Here is a 14,591-nt window from a genome sequence, read left to right as displayed (position 1 = left end):
AGGCAGGGGAAGCAGGCTCCCCACCAAACAGAGAACCCAATTCGGGGCTCAATCCAAGGATGCTGGGATCATGACCTGAGCGGAAGGCAGAGGCTTAACCCACTGAGCCACCCAGGCGCCCCTGGAAAGTACATTTAAACCAGCCCGGAAAACAACGCACGCCTTTGAGGTTGCCCCAGCCACGCCAGAATTCAACTTCCCTGCAGAAGTGTTTCGGGGCGAAAGATGTGCCTACAAACAAAATACTTTCTAAAACACACCACTTGGGAAATTTCGGCCTTGTCTTCATCTGGGGCATCACGCCCTTGGCACCAGCCGCCACCGCCTCTCAACGTCCATGTCCTCCGCAAACAGGAACATGCATGAGCAGAGAATGGCTTTCGGTAATGAAGGAAGGGCCTCCCCGACCCGTCGGGTGCACAGCAGTTTGATGAGATCATCCGGCCTTTAACCAGGAGGAACAGGAGCCGCACACCACCACCAGACCAAACGGGCTGGCTTTGCAGCCGGAAGAGAAAACACTCCTCCAGCCTCAGCGGCACATCTCCCTGGGTTGTCCCCGCGGCTACAAGTTGACCCACAACGACAAAGCCTCAAGGGAGCCCGCAGCACACTCGCTGACAACCTCGTCCTGTCTGTGATTTTTACAGTGACAAGAGCGCTGCGGCCCCACGCTGGCTTTTCGGCGCCGCTCTCGGAACTCCGCAGCGGGCCGCTGTGCCCGGAGCAGCCGGTAGGTGGCGCGCCAAGCTACCGACTCCGCCTCGCCAGCCGCGAGCCGCTTGGGCCGGCGAGGCCGGCGAGGGCTTTGATTCATAAAAAACATAAATTCTACTTGATGAACAATAATAATAAAGGCAATGGAGTACTGGGCACCATAGAGATGAAATTTTAAAGCCCCGAAATCAAGTTATTTGGGATTATTTAATTTAATTTACTAAATTTGAATAACTGTGCGATGTAATGATGCATGGCAGGCCATTTAGATTTTATAGCTTCTAAATGCTTCTCTTTAGGGTGATTGCACTCAGTTGCACGGTCGCCAGAGAACTCTGTCCCCATCTCCAAGCTGTGTAAACAAATTGAGGAGAGAATAATTACACATTGGGAGGAAGGCAAGGAGGATCTCTTGAGGGAAGAGAGAGAACCCCGGCTACAAAATGTCTCCCTTTCTTCAGGTTAATAAACTACCTCAGAAGAACTCAAAGACCAGTGTCAAAGATGTTATTAATCTTAGCACAACAGCTAAGCCTAAACTGAGAAGCTCTTTTTCGGGTGCTTCTTGAGGTAAAATCCTCATTTCGTAATCAAACAAGATCCATAACAATCTTTATAGTCACATCTAAATGTGTTAAGTCGGTGAACGTACACCTCTAGTAGCTTCTCGACCAACAAACTGGGACATGGCAAAATCTGGGATTTCTGTTCATCCTCTGCTCCATGAACATTTTCTGCAAGCAGATGTAAAAAGCCCTTTGATAAAAATGCATCCCCACGTGCTCGACGGCGTAGCCCCAGTGCACACACTCTGTGTTTGCAAAATGTGCGTGCGTATCCACAGAAACCTAGGGAGTTGCACACCCACAAGTATTAATTCAAATATCTGCGGGTGTGTGCACGTAGATGGGCAGAGAGATGCTGTCTGTGCACCACTCTTCTCTATTGTTTTCAACATAACTGATTCTGGCACCCACTCTTTAGCACTTTGGAAGGGCCTTCATTAGCACTGGGATAGTATCCAAAAAGAATCCAGAAAAATCAACACATGGCTGCTCTTGTTCTCACGATAAATGACAGCTTTGGTGGAAAACAACAACAGTCAAGAAGCAAAACAAAAACCAAAAAGCAACAAGAGTAGCAATAACATGAATAGAGGAAGTCAGACATCACTAACTCAGATTTTTTTTTAATTTTAATTTATTTATTTATTCCATTTTTACAACTTTCGTCCTTTGCCACTAAGCCTCCGGGTACTTCCACGCAATTAAAAATATAAATAGTGAAAGTATCTTAAGGACCCTGGGGAGGGGAGGGGGGATAATCATGCAGTCTTATGTCTCTTTATTGACACAGACATGCCTATTATAAACTTAAAATATGTGAAAGCATGTAAGTGGTACATGTATATAATTTTACTGATTATGGTAGGGCAAATGCTCCCCATGAAACTACCCCAGCCCCCAGACTGAACACTGTCCCCTGAAACATCTGCACCAATAAGCCTCAATTCTTTGGACCCAGAGTTCTGAAGAGATGAGCCTTTCCTAGAAAAGAGAATCTCCCTAATTACCTGGAAGTCTTATCTCAGAATCACTAATAGGAACTCTTGGGTCATTTGGAAGCCATGAGAATGTGCAGGGAAAGTAGTAATCTCTAAACTAATCAACAACTCCATACTACCCAATGTGAGTGTGTATGAATATACCCTCACATGATGACTTCATAGGTAGATAATAAATCACGCTTTAAAGAAAAGCAGTCATCAAACTACAGAAGACTTTGATTCAAAGAGTTAATTCCTTTGCACTTCAGCTGTCAAAACAATAGCACAGAACTGCACTGTGCGTGGCCCTTTAAGGCTAGTGGCTTTTCCCCGGGGAGACCAGACCTTGAGGGGAGAAAACCCTGGGTCTTCAGAGAAGAGAGGTTTATAGTGCTATTCATTCCTCCGTTAGCCCCTTGCCTCCCCTTTCCTCAGTTTCTCCAACTTTGTGAGCTGTTTGTACCTGAGGGTCTTGACATTTTTCAAGGACAAGAGGGAAGTGGTGAAATGATATGAAGAAGAAGAGGAAGAAGGAGGAGGAAGAGGAAGAGGGGGAGGGGGAGGGGAAAGGGAAGAGGAAGAGGAGGAGCCCTGCACAATGCTGGTGGTGAGGGTCCAAAGGAGGAAAAAGCTGTATGTGAGTAGGTGCAAGAAGGAGTATCCAAAAGAGCCAAACTTTAAGCTTAAGACATCCTGGAAGTGTGGCTCCGGAGTCAATCAAAACACAGGAGTAGCCAGAGATGGTAGATCCCAGCAGACAGGAAGCAAAGCATCTCCAAATTAATCCATTTATCCCACAAATATTTATTAAGTGCCTCTGATGTGACTGGCACCATGCTAAGCACCAGGCATGCGAAGGTAAACCAGATTTTTCTTCTCACCGCCTTTCTTATGTAGAAGCACGACCACCATTTCGTCTTTCAGCTCCGTCAGTGTACGAAATCCTCTCATTCAGGCTGCAGAGGTTGAAAACCTGGTGAGTCTGTGCAAGGAGAGGAAACTGAGTCCCAGAGCGCCAGGATGGTGTATGCCTCATGGTACCTTCAACCATCTTCCCTCCTCTGGCTGATTGCTGCACGCTGAACACACACCCTCTGAGGGTCTCAGTAGTTACTCTATACCATAGCCTGAGTATCTGTTGACAACAGTTCATCCGTAGAAGCAGCTCCATTTTATCCTATTGCTGATAATTATTATGAATAAGCTAACACAATCTCATGTTTGACAGAATTGTCTCATTCCCCAAGAAGGGCCAGAGAGCCGATTGAAAGGTTTCCAGAAGGAGGAATGATTCCAAGTAGTACTGAAGCTACTTCTCAACAGCCTATTCAACAACCCTTCTCTCTTTCGTCTCCCCCAAGATGAGGAGAGAAGCAGCCTGGCGTTTGGCAGGGAGACCAATGTCAACACTCTATATTTAGTTATTTATTGGCAGTTTGGAAGGCAGCCACCATTTATGGCCCTTCATTCCCAAATAGAGGGAGCGATGATTCCTGCCAACAATGTCTCCACGCCACCTGACTGCCCTCTCTCTACACAAGCCAAGAGGGGAATGGGTCCAGGATGTTCGCTGTTGGCCGCCATATTTATAAAACTTTGAATGCTGCCTGTACTCTGAAAGACCCCAACTGGAGAAGAGAGTGGGCTGCAACTCCCTGACATGGCTTAGCTCTCACAGAAGCAAGGTTTAGAAAGGCAGAAACCGACTCCGTCCACACCCAGCCACACAACCCCAATATTGATGTTCTCTTTTGGAAGTGTGATGTAAAGACCTTGGAGAGAGTCCCAAAGAGTCTCATGTAGACATGGATGGTGATATGTTTGGGAAAATGTCCTTCTGAGAAAAGAGCAAATAAACTGGATTTATTTGAGGAGCAAAAAGACATAGCTAGGCTTGAGGTGCGGACCTAAAACAGTCTTTAGAATTATACTGGGAGAATGAGATTTTGAATGAGAACAAGCAGAGGTTTTCAACTTCTAGCACAGCTAGAACAAGAGAAATCGGAAAATTTAAAAACCAGATGGGCCGTTAGGGGTTATCTGGTCTAACCTCTTCATTTAACAGATGACGCAGTTTATTTTTTAGGAGAAGATTCTGGATTAGATGTAGGTCCCCTAAGTCCAAATAGAGGGCGGGATTCTCACAATTGACTGACACCCACACTAGAAGGATGAGTTTAGACATTACTGAAAGCACAGACACATGTCACCAAAGACATTCAAGCCACAAGTTGAATTCTAGATCAAAGTAAGCAAATTTGTTCAGTCTGGAGCACAGCACAGCCCAGGGCCAGGAGTCCAGAGACCTCCTGGGAGCCTTACTATGGGATAAGACAGCTCCTAGGAGACAAACTCTCATACTGCTTTTAAAAGCAACATGGCTGTGGCAGTGGGAGGCAGGGCAAGTTCTACCAGTCGAGGGCCTAGGAGAATGTGGCTGTATTCATCGTTGGACAAAGCCTAGTTAGGAAATCCAGGGAGCCTCCAAGACAAGCAGCTCAGCTGTGGCTTCCCAGGTTGTCCACACTTATGGGCAATTTCATGGGAAGCAGGTTGTGGACACACCGCGTAAGCTATGAAAGCTCAGTTGGCCTCCACCGCGGCGGCGGCATGAAATTTCCCGTTTGCTCCACAACCTCTGAATTCAAAGCGAAATTGCCACCAGCTGTGCTTTTAGCTTTCTCCATTGCAAGGGAAGAGCAAAACATCTCTGTGGATAATGTGGGTGGAAGGAAATTTAGGGAACCCCTCTTCAAGTGAGAGTTAGTCAAGGTCGACCAAAGTCAAAGTCAACCATACCACTGGAGTGGTCATCAGCTCTCAAAGATGATGCCCTACAGAGTCCAATAAAGACGGAATGGTGAGACTGGACTGGAGGTCAAAAAAGACTGGAGAGCTTATCTTTCTGTTAAGACAGTATACAATCAAGATCCAAGTGTTTCCCCAGGAGAAATGTGACCTGGACACTGTCTGAGGTTTAGATGTTAATTAGTGTGGCAGAAATTCGGTAGGTAACAGCCTTTCAGCTTCTGAAACACTTCACTCTCCTTTTCACCCTGTATCTTATGCACACCATACCCATCCCCACTAGGTCAAGTCCTGCTCATCCTTTAAAAGCTGACACAAATTTATCTTCTCAGTGAAATCCTCTAGTGTCTCCAAAATTGAATGATGTGCTCTGTCCTCCATGATTCCAGATATAAAATAGTATGTATTATACATATATACTTAACACTGATCACATTAAACTCTAAGAAATAGCAAGAAGGGAAGAGAACTGAGGCTGGGGTCAGGGATAAGAAACTCTACACCCCACTCTTCCATCAACAAGCCCTGTGTCCTTGAGCAAAGTATCCAATCTTCTCGATCCTTAGTGCAAGTCTGTCTATACAATGGGGACAATAATGCCTACTTTGGAGTATTCTTGTGAAGATAACAATGTGATTGGCAAATAAAGCCCCTAGCACTAGGCCAGTGTCAGGGTCAGTACTCTATAAATTAGTCCCCTTACCTTCCTTCTCCCTCCAAAGGCAAAACCTTGCCTTTCATCATGTGTCCTCAGTGTTGATCATGGAACATACTAGAACATTCTCGAGACCTAATACATGTGCTCATCAGTGACTATGATAACTAAGGACAATCAGGGGCCAGTTTTTACTCATAAAATGTCAGGCTTAGAAAGGACCCTAAACCAATAGCCTTTGACCTGATGATCATTACAGGCGAGGAAGCTCAGCATGGACAAGCAGGGGAGCGGGAATGGGATAGGACACACCCCCCCCCACCACCACCTACTCCCAGCTCAGGATTCTCCCACTGCTCCTCGCTGCCACCTCAGGCTCCCCTGCTTCTCGGTGCCGTGGACCCGAAGCTGCGTGGGCCTTCCTGAGAATACACGACAGTCGGCCTCTCCGCCCCTCGACCTGGAGACGGGTGCCCAGCCTTGGTGGCTGTTCCAGTATGAACCCCCTCCAGCTATTCGTGGTTAGAGGCAATCTCTCATCATCCACACTAACACGGCTTCATTCAAATTGGAAATGATAGATGATTAACAGGCATGAGAAACCGTGTTGTGCTACATTCAGAAAGGATGCAAATGACAAAAACAGGCTGCCTTCTGGCTAGGCAGGGAAATGGCGTAGAGCGGAGCGCACCCGGCTCCTTGCACCTCCGCGTCTGGCTAGACGGTTTTACGGCATTTAGCTGCGCCGTGCGAAGGCACCCACGGCATACCATAACTCTCGCAAAACAGCGTTTTCATGTGCTAATGGCAGCTGAATCAGAAACACATGGATTTAATTTCCTTCAAAATACCCCCGGGTACAAAAATCAATGCAGGCGAGCCATTTGGCTGACTGTGCTGGGGGCTTTTCCGAGCCCCAAAAATGGCGAGAAATGGCTGGAGAGGGCTGGTGAGCCCCAAATCCCACCAGGCTCAGCCCTCCCCAGGCACGGCCCTGGCCCTAATGCGATGTGAAGCCCCGGCTGTCTTTTTGGAGCGAGGCAGGTGCTTGCTGCGCCGTACCTTGCCGGCTGCCATCTCCGCGCGTTTCCGACTTTCCGCTCTCCGTTCATTTGCTCAGCCTCTCCCGCCACACAGCCATCAGGGAGAGCTCATTTTGGCAGCAGACCGGGATCCCTGCCTGAAAGTTGATAGAGGTTGAGCTATTTGCAGAAATAATGCTTTCCAGACGTACTAAACAGTACCCCTCTTTCCAGATGGAGTGCCATTAGTTTGCTTCCAGCCATTTCCTCACCTTCTGGTATACTTGTCAGTTCTCCCATATGCACCACAAGCCTTCCGTATTCCGGGGAATCTCAGAAAACTGCTCAGACCCTCAGCTTCTCATCACTTGCACGCATACACACGCACACACATACACACGCACACTTACACAAGCCTCGGCTTTTATGTATGCATATACAGTTTTCTTCCCCCAACCCCCACCCCCACCCCCGCCCCTCCTACACGCACTCCCCACCTCCTGGGAGTCACCGTAGATTTTCAAGAGAGCTAATCACTAAATGTGATAGTTGAGCAGCCCAGGGAATTAGGCACGAATCGGTGGGACATCCAAAAAGTCCCTTGGCTTCCCAGGGGTGAGGAGGTGGGAGGGGGTGTTTCCACCAACCCTAGTCAACCGTGATGACGTTATCCACATGGCCTCTTGGTGGCCTCTAGTTTTGAATGTCAGAAGTGGGCCCTTGGTGAAGAGGCTCCTCCCTAGAGAGGAGCCCAGAGGCTTTTTCCTCCCAAAACAAATCTGTTGAAAGCTGGATTAAGCCTCTTTGTGCCATGGCTGATATCTAAGATACTTTGTTTGGACGGCGGGACCCCAGAATATCACTGCCACGTGCATTTCCTTACTGAGAAATTGTCCCGCTTGCCATACTGTATTAGCTCAGGGGGGATTAAATATGTCCAGGCCAGAAATCAGGTTACTTCAAACAGGTCGTATACTGAGCTCCGTCCCGACTCTGCAATCTCATGCTCTCAGGAGTCTGGACGTGACTTTCATGCACTCAGGTCTTCAGTCCGGTGGTCCAGTGGAACATTGCTCTGCATGGATGGCAGCCAAATGGAAACCGTCCGAATTTCTCTACATTTTGCCATTCTACTTCCTTTTCGATTTCCCTCCTGAAACTGAGCTTTCTTTTTAAAGGGAGAAAACAGAGAGGGGAAGGGAATGTTCTACAGGCATGCAGAGTTTCCCTGTCCCATCGCTCTCTTTTCTCATTTTGGCTGCCTGGGGTGCCTGGGTGTGTTCAGGATGGATATGCTTTCCCCCCGAAATCTAAGGTCTAGTCTGTTTCCATTCTCACAGAGTAAAGACCCATGGATCCTGGAGCAGTTGAAGGAATCAGGGTTACCTTCTCAGAAGAGCCTGACGTTGAGTAGCTCTTAATTCTACAATACATCCTGAAAGTCAGGTTGAACAGCCAAGGCCAATTACTAAACCTGAAAAAGACAAGATATAACAGAAGATGCATTAAAACAAAAATACAAGTCATTGGCTATAACCAATACCTTCCTCTTCGACTCTTCAATTATTACAGAGTTATTATCAGAATTATCAGAATTATTATCAATATATATCAATATTACAGAGTCATTATATATCCTGTGTGACTTTGGGCAAGTTACTTAATCTCTCTGTGCCTTGGACTCCTCACCTGTATAATGGGGCTAACACTAGTAAATCCCTTCCAGGTCTGCTGTAAGGATTAAGTGAGATAAGGCACGTAATGTGCTGAGAACAGGTTGGAGGGTAGTGAGCAGTCTCTAGGTATAGGCTCACAACCAAACCATAAATTTCCTTTCTACCTCCAGGAAATCTTCCTTCCCATTACCCTCAACGCGTTTCAGAACTGGAAAGACCTTAACTTTCAAGCTGGCAATTGCCACTGGTAGATTTGATATTTGTCACACTTCTTGGGTCATTGTCATTGATGCCCTTGTCTTTGTGTGAGTTGAGTTACTCATGATTAGACTTGTTCCCGAGAGATATGGTCCTCAGTGATGAGCTGCTTCTCCTGGAAGGGCACTGTCCTGGCCATCTCAGGGAAGATAGCACCCAAAAGCCACAACAAAAAGCTTGTTACAAGTTATGGCAATTTTTCTGAACATTTCAGAATGTGCCTTATTGCTTACTTGATGCATCTGTACAGTTTACCCGTACAAGTCGACGCATCCATGCTCATTTTTGTCATGCCCACACTCTTTGGTTTTCAGAAGTCCCCAAAAGCAAAATATTGCCCTCTCTGACTCTTTTTACTACTGCTGTTGATAACCTCACACCAGGCTTCTGATTATACTGCAAGCCTTGCTCATTAATGCAGGGATGGGTTGCAAAGCAGAAAGGAGGGGTATCCGTTCAGCCTGCCATGGGAATAACCAGTTGATCGGCAAGACACACCAGCTCCACGAGGGGGAAATACCTTCAACAATTCCATCAACATCGATTTACTTTAACCAGGTGATATTTTAATGAGCCAACCCCAGCGCTCTCTGGGTGACATGACTTCTCGCACTAAGAGAGCACACCGCCTTTAAAAGGAAAAAAAAAAAAAAAAATCACGAAGAAAGCCAGAGAATTGACACTTGCAGATGAGTCTAATTCCCTTTGTCCTGTGGACATGCGCTGTGTTGGGAGAGCTCCAAGAGCATCGGGCTGATTTTTGCTGTCATCAGAACTGACCCTCAGGCCCCCAGGAGGCCCGCAGCCTGTCTGCTACAGTGACAGGGAAAGGAGCCAAGCTTCAGCTTGGGGTCCTCAGATGTGTAGCACAACAGGCTACGTCCAACCCTGAGGAGGGCAGCTGGATCGCATGAATTTTTAAAGTAAAACCACTGATTTTGGCCGGGGCGGGGGTGGGGGTGGGGAAAGGGGGTAGCAGGGCCGGCTTTTTTCCCCCTGTGAAATCCCCACAGAAGAAACGCATGGACCCAGCATGTTGATTTTGGCAGCGGCACACACGGTCCCTCTGTTCTGAAGATGAGCTGACACGTGCAGATTTGCAGATCAGCCGTTTCAAAAGGTTAATTAAATATTACCATTGTTTTCCGAGCTATTAATGTATGTTCTTTCTTCATGTGAAAGGCTTCTCCCCACTCAAAAATCAGGGTTTGGATTTGCCTTCCAATCCCTTCCCCTTTTAAAACCTGGAAAGAGAGAGACTGAGGGGCCTAGAGAGAGAGAGAGAGAGAGAGATTGAGATTCCCAGGCCAGAGGCAAAACACAGTTTAGAGCTGAGGAAGGAGAGACTATGGCTGGCATTATCTGAAGCAGAGCCCGAGAAACACATTCTCAGCTGCAGCTGGGGAATAGAGTGATGTCATTCGAGGAAGGTTCTAGAAAGGGGCCAGGAAGGAACCCCTGCTCTTTCCACCTTTATTTTTTTGCCGACGTAATTGACCATACTGGAGCTCAGAAACATGGCAAACCTTGGCCTTTGGAGGTTCTGGGGGAGGGTCGGCAGGTGCGCCCGCCACAGGGCCCATGAGGGCTGAGGCAGGGAAGCGTCCCACTTTGCAATGTCTGTCTATCCCCTGCCACTTCCAAATGATGTGGTTTTCTCTCTGCCTGAGGCATCCAGAGGCTAGCAGCACAAGGCCTTCCTGTGAACGGGAGAGGGATTCCAAGATGGACGACAAGGGATAATAAGACAGAGGTCAGGGAGAGGACAAGGTTTCTCTCTGGCAGGAAGTGCCACCCTCTGTGACTGCAGTTTACAAGAACCCTGAGCCAGGATGAGCACAGCAGTCTGCAGGAAATCTCTCCAGACAACCCATCTTCCAGGGCAAGCAGGACATGTTTTGTTTGCAAAGTAATAATGCCTCCCTAGATGTGGGGAGGAGACGGCTAACCTAACAGTGTAATGAATGGAAAACAAAGGGGAGGAATGAAGGCAGGTGATGAAGGGATGCTGCGGGCAGGGTGGGGTCTGGCACAGATGGAAAGAGGAAGGGAGACAGCCAGTCCCAAGGCTGGTCATGGATAAAGCTGGAAACATATTCACGCACTCGCGCCTACCCCGAATATCGCCCGCCCGCTCATCCGTATAGATACCAGGCGGATTGAAATTTCATCCACAGAGGGTTACACGGCAGCAGAACACGGTGCTTACGAATGCAGAAGACCTGGGCTAAAAGCCCATCTCCATCACTGTCTGGCTGGGTTTCCTTGAGGTTTTTCATTCCCTAACGTTTCCATTTTTTAAGTACAAATTGCTATACTGTAGGGTTGTTAAAATGAACAACAACAAAAAAGTATGGAGGGGGTCCACTGTCCGGTAAGTGCTCTTGAAATAGGAGGAAAGAAAGGGAGAGCAAATCCTGGACAAGCAGAGGGGAGAGGAGGAGAGTACCAGAGGAAGAGGGGGAACGCAGAAAGAGAGGGCATAGATACCTTCGCCCTTCTGGAACCATCTGTTAGCCTGCCATCCCAGGGGGTCGTGGGTGCAGCTTCCTGGAGGAGCTCAGCCCAGTCTCCTGCAGTTTTGACCCAGTGTCCCGTCCGCTGCGATCTGACCCAGTGTGGTCTCCCTTACCGGCAGGATCGCCTGGACACCCTACCCACACCCAGAGCTGAGCCCCTGCACACGTGTACGGCTTGGTGGTAACCGGGCAGGCTGGGATGGAAGGCGCCAAGGGAAACGCGGGGGCCGAAGTCCTGAATGAGGAAGGGCACGCCCACGTGTCCTCAGCATGTGTAAGTGCCGAGAGGCCGCCTCCAGAGAGCGGTGCTGGATTTCCTGGAAGATTGGTGCCTGAGGGACAGGTGTGAAAGGGAAACCCTATCACCCAAAGGGGGACTTGGGGCTGTATTCAATCCAACCAGGTACATACTGGGACCTAACACATGCTAGACCCTTAATAAAAAGTTGGAACACATTGGAGAAGCTCCTGACCAGGTCTTCTCCTCATGGAGCTTCTATCACAACACAAAGGAACAGAGACTGCGAATCACAGGGCATGGTACCGGAGAGAAGAGGATGAGATCAGGTGCTCAGCGCCAGGGGAGAGATCAGGCAGAAGAACAGCTAGTCCAAAAAGACAGGTATGGCGGATGCCCTTGGAGTTGTCTTCTTAGCCTAATAACCACCCCACCCCCACCCACGAGCAACTGAGCAGTAATGAGGACATGATCTAGCCCACTGGCCATCACTAACTGATGTGAAGGTAGACAGAACCTCAATTCCCTGGCTCTGGGCCAATTGGTCTAGAAGCAGACTCCTGACTAGGGTTGCCATACTTAACAAAAATATAGATGTCCAGTTACACGTGAATTAGGGTAAGTATATCTCATGTGACTTTTGGGAAATACTTATAACTTAAAAATGATGGATTATTTCTCTGAAATTCTAATGTATTTGGGCAATCCCATATTTTATCTGGCAACCCTACTCCTGACCCAACCGGGATCCTCAAGAGAGTAACTTCTGTAGGATGCAGTTAGAAGAGAACTGAGTCAGCCTCTCTCCAGGGGCTGAAAGTGCAAGATGTTTTCCACCATGTGAATAAAGCCAACCGACCAAAGGAGAGTATCAAATGAAGTCAGAAGTCAGTGAGAAGCAGAGACAAAGGGAGCAAGGATACTGGTGGCATTTGAGGCCTAGTCTTTGCCTGCCCCTCTTGTAGCTTGGTATTCTGCTCTATTTGGTGGACCCTACTCCCCACCCACCTCACCCTCACTCCCAGTTTCTAGAGACAGGGAAGAAAGCAGAGGCATTTTAATTCATCAGCTCAAATAAAGTCAAGCAAACATACCTTTAGCACAATATGGCCAGAGTTACCATGTTAAATGTTATGTGATCAAAACCATATTACAAGAAGATACACCATTTCTTACATAGATCAGATAGGGTGTTCTTCAAAAGGAAATTGATCCTCAAGATGGTGAATTATACTTGGTTTCCAAATTTAAGGAAAACACAAGCCAGAATTGAAACACACGCTTCTCCCCACTCCACCTTTTCTGCAGAGCCCAAAGTTCCCTTGCAAACCAAGCAGAAAATCTCACTGATAGAATACAAATACCTAAAGAGCCTAAAATTTGTATCACAAATTATTTGCCATAAATTATAGACCCCAGGTGCATATCCCATAAAGAGGTTCTATAAACCAGTAAGAAGAACATGATGGGCACCTCCCTCCAAAAATAGGCAGGGAGGTATTTGCAAAAGAAATATGAATTTTTAATAAAAATATGAAAAAATTATTCAGATTCATTATTAAGCAAATAAATATAAACGAAAACATCAAAATTCCCTTTTAGACTATTACATTGGCAAATGAAGTGAATTAGTTCTACTGAAAGCTAGCCAGGGTGCGACAGAGCGAGCACTCTTTTGCGCTAGTGGTAAATCCCTAATATATAGTATACCAGTGGTATATCCCCAGTGTGCAGTACACTAACAGTATATCCCTAATGGGCAGTTTACTAAGAGTAGATCCCTAATATACATGATACCAGTGATATATTCCTAATATGCAGTATACTGATGGTATATCCCCAATATATGAGGGACTTCTGCAAAATAATAAATGACCAAAACCCCAATAAGAAAAATGGGCAAAGGGTTTGAACAGGTAATTCATAGAAGAGATGCTAGTGGTCAGAGTAGGTTGGATAGAGACATACATTTCCATTTAGATAGGGATTTGAATTTAGATAAGCGCTCCTCCTCACAGTCAGGGAAGGTCAGGACGAAATAAGATACCAGTTGTTGGCCTCTGATATCATAAGTACTGATAACTTCTATTTCTGGGAAGGGCTTTGAGGACTAGCCAGTCTCACACCGGCTATTAGTAGGTGCATAAATATTCCTACACATTTTTAAAGGATAACTCAGCAATATCTATTTTTTTTAAAGATTTTATTTATTTATTTGTCAGAGAGAGAGAGTGAGAGAGGGAACACAAGCAGTGGGAGTGAAAGAGGGAGAAACAGCTTTCCTGCTGAGCAAGGAGCCCTATGCAGGACTCGATCCCAGGACCCTGGGATCATGACCTGAGCCGAAGGCAGACGCTTAACAACTGAACCACACAGATGCCCCAGCAATATCTATTTAAAGCACCTGAAATCTCTGACATCTCTCTGTTTCTTCCTTAAAGATGGAAAAATGTTGTTTACCCCCCTCTTCGTAAAAGGAAATTCCCAATTCTTACTATCTCAGGAAAACATCGTTACCCTGTGGTCCCCTCTTCTCTAATTTAAGAAACACATTTTAAACTATGGTGTTATTTTCCACTTTCTGTGTTTTGATCCATTTTATCTATATTCTGGGGCAGTCTTTGATGAATCATCTCTGTTTTTTAACACTCCATTAAGAATGTGGTGACCAACGCGGGCACAAATGTTATTCTAAAAAACAAAGCTCAAATGCCGAAGACTGTACCCGAGTAAAAACGTTTTCGGCAAAGACGGGGAAATAGTGATTGCGTTCCAGTGGAAGAGGGCATCCGACATCGTGGGCATCCAAGAAGCCCCGCTACTACATGGCCCGTTCCTCCTCTTCCTTCCTTGGAATTTTTCCCACTGCCCCTTCAACTAAGCACCATATTCCCTCCTTCAAGGTTTCCTTCGTTCCTGGGCAGGAGGCCCTGTGCCTGGAATCCTGCCCCATCCCATCTCCGCAAGCTGTCTCCTGCAATCATTCTACCAGCTCCTGAGATCCTGCTTCCTCCACAAAGCCCTCCCCAGCTGAGAGCAAAGTGATTCTCCTCCAGCTTCCCACCTGTTCTGAGCCAGTGCACTCTCCCTCTCTCCTCCTCCCATTGTTTGTACTGAATAGCAGCCGCTTGGTGATGTCCTGTCCCCGAAAG

The 14,591-nt window shown here is 47.0% G+C and overlaps 1 long non-coding RNA gene across 1 annotated transcript; it reads right to left on the bottom strand.

Annotated features, from left to right (window-relative positions):
• Nucleotides 1-1,938: 1,938 nt before the first annotated feature.
• LOC132013122 (uncharacterized) lies at nt 1,939-11,345 on the bottom strand. The gene is made up of 4 exons (XR_009402883.1): nt 11,173-11,345; nt 8,135-8,222; nt 6,789-6,906; nt 1,939-3,245 (listed from the first exon to the last, which is right to left on the bottom strand). It is a non-coding gene; the product is annotated as an uncharacterized LOC132013122 (long non-coding RNA).
• Between the last annotated feature and the right edge of the window lie 3,246 nt (nt 11,346-14,591).

This window comes from Mustela nigripes, chromosome 3 (genome assembly GCF_022355385.1).
Source record: "Mustela nigripes isolate SB6536 chromosome 3, MUSNIG.SB6536, whole genome shotgun sequence".
In the NCBI taxonomy this organism is placed as follows: Eukaryota; Metazoa; Chordata; class Mammalia; order Carnivora; family Mustelidae; genus Mustela; species Mustela nigripes.
The sequence above is the reverse complement of the archived record's forward strand: the minus strand, read 5'-3'. Positions and strand labels throughout refer to the sequence as shown.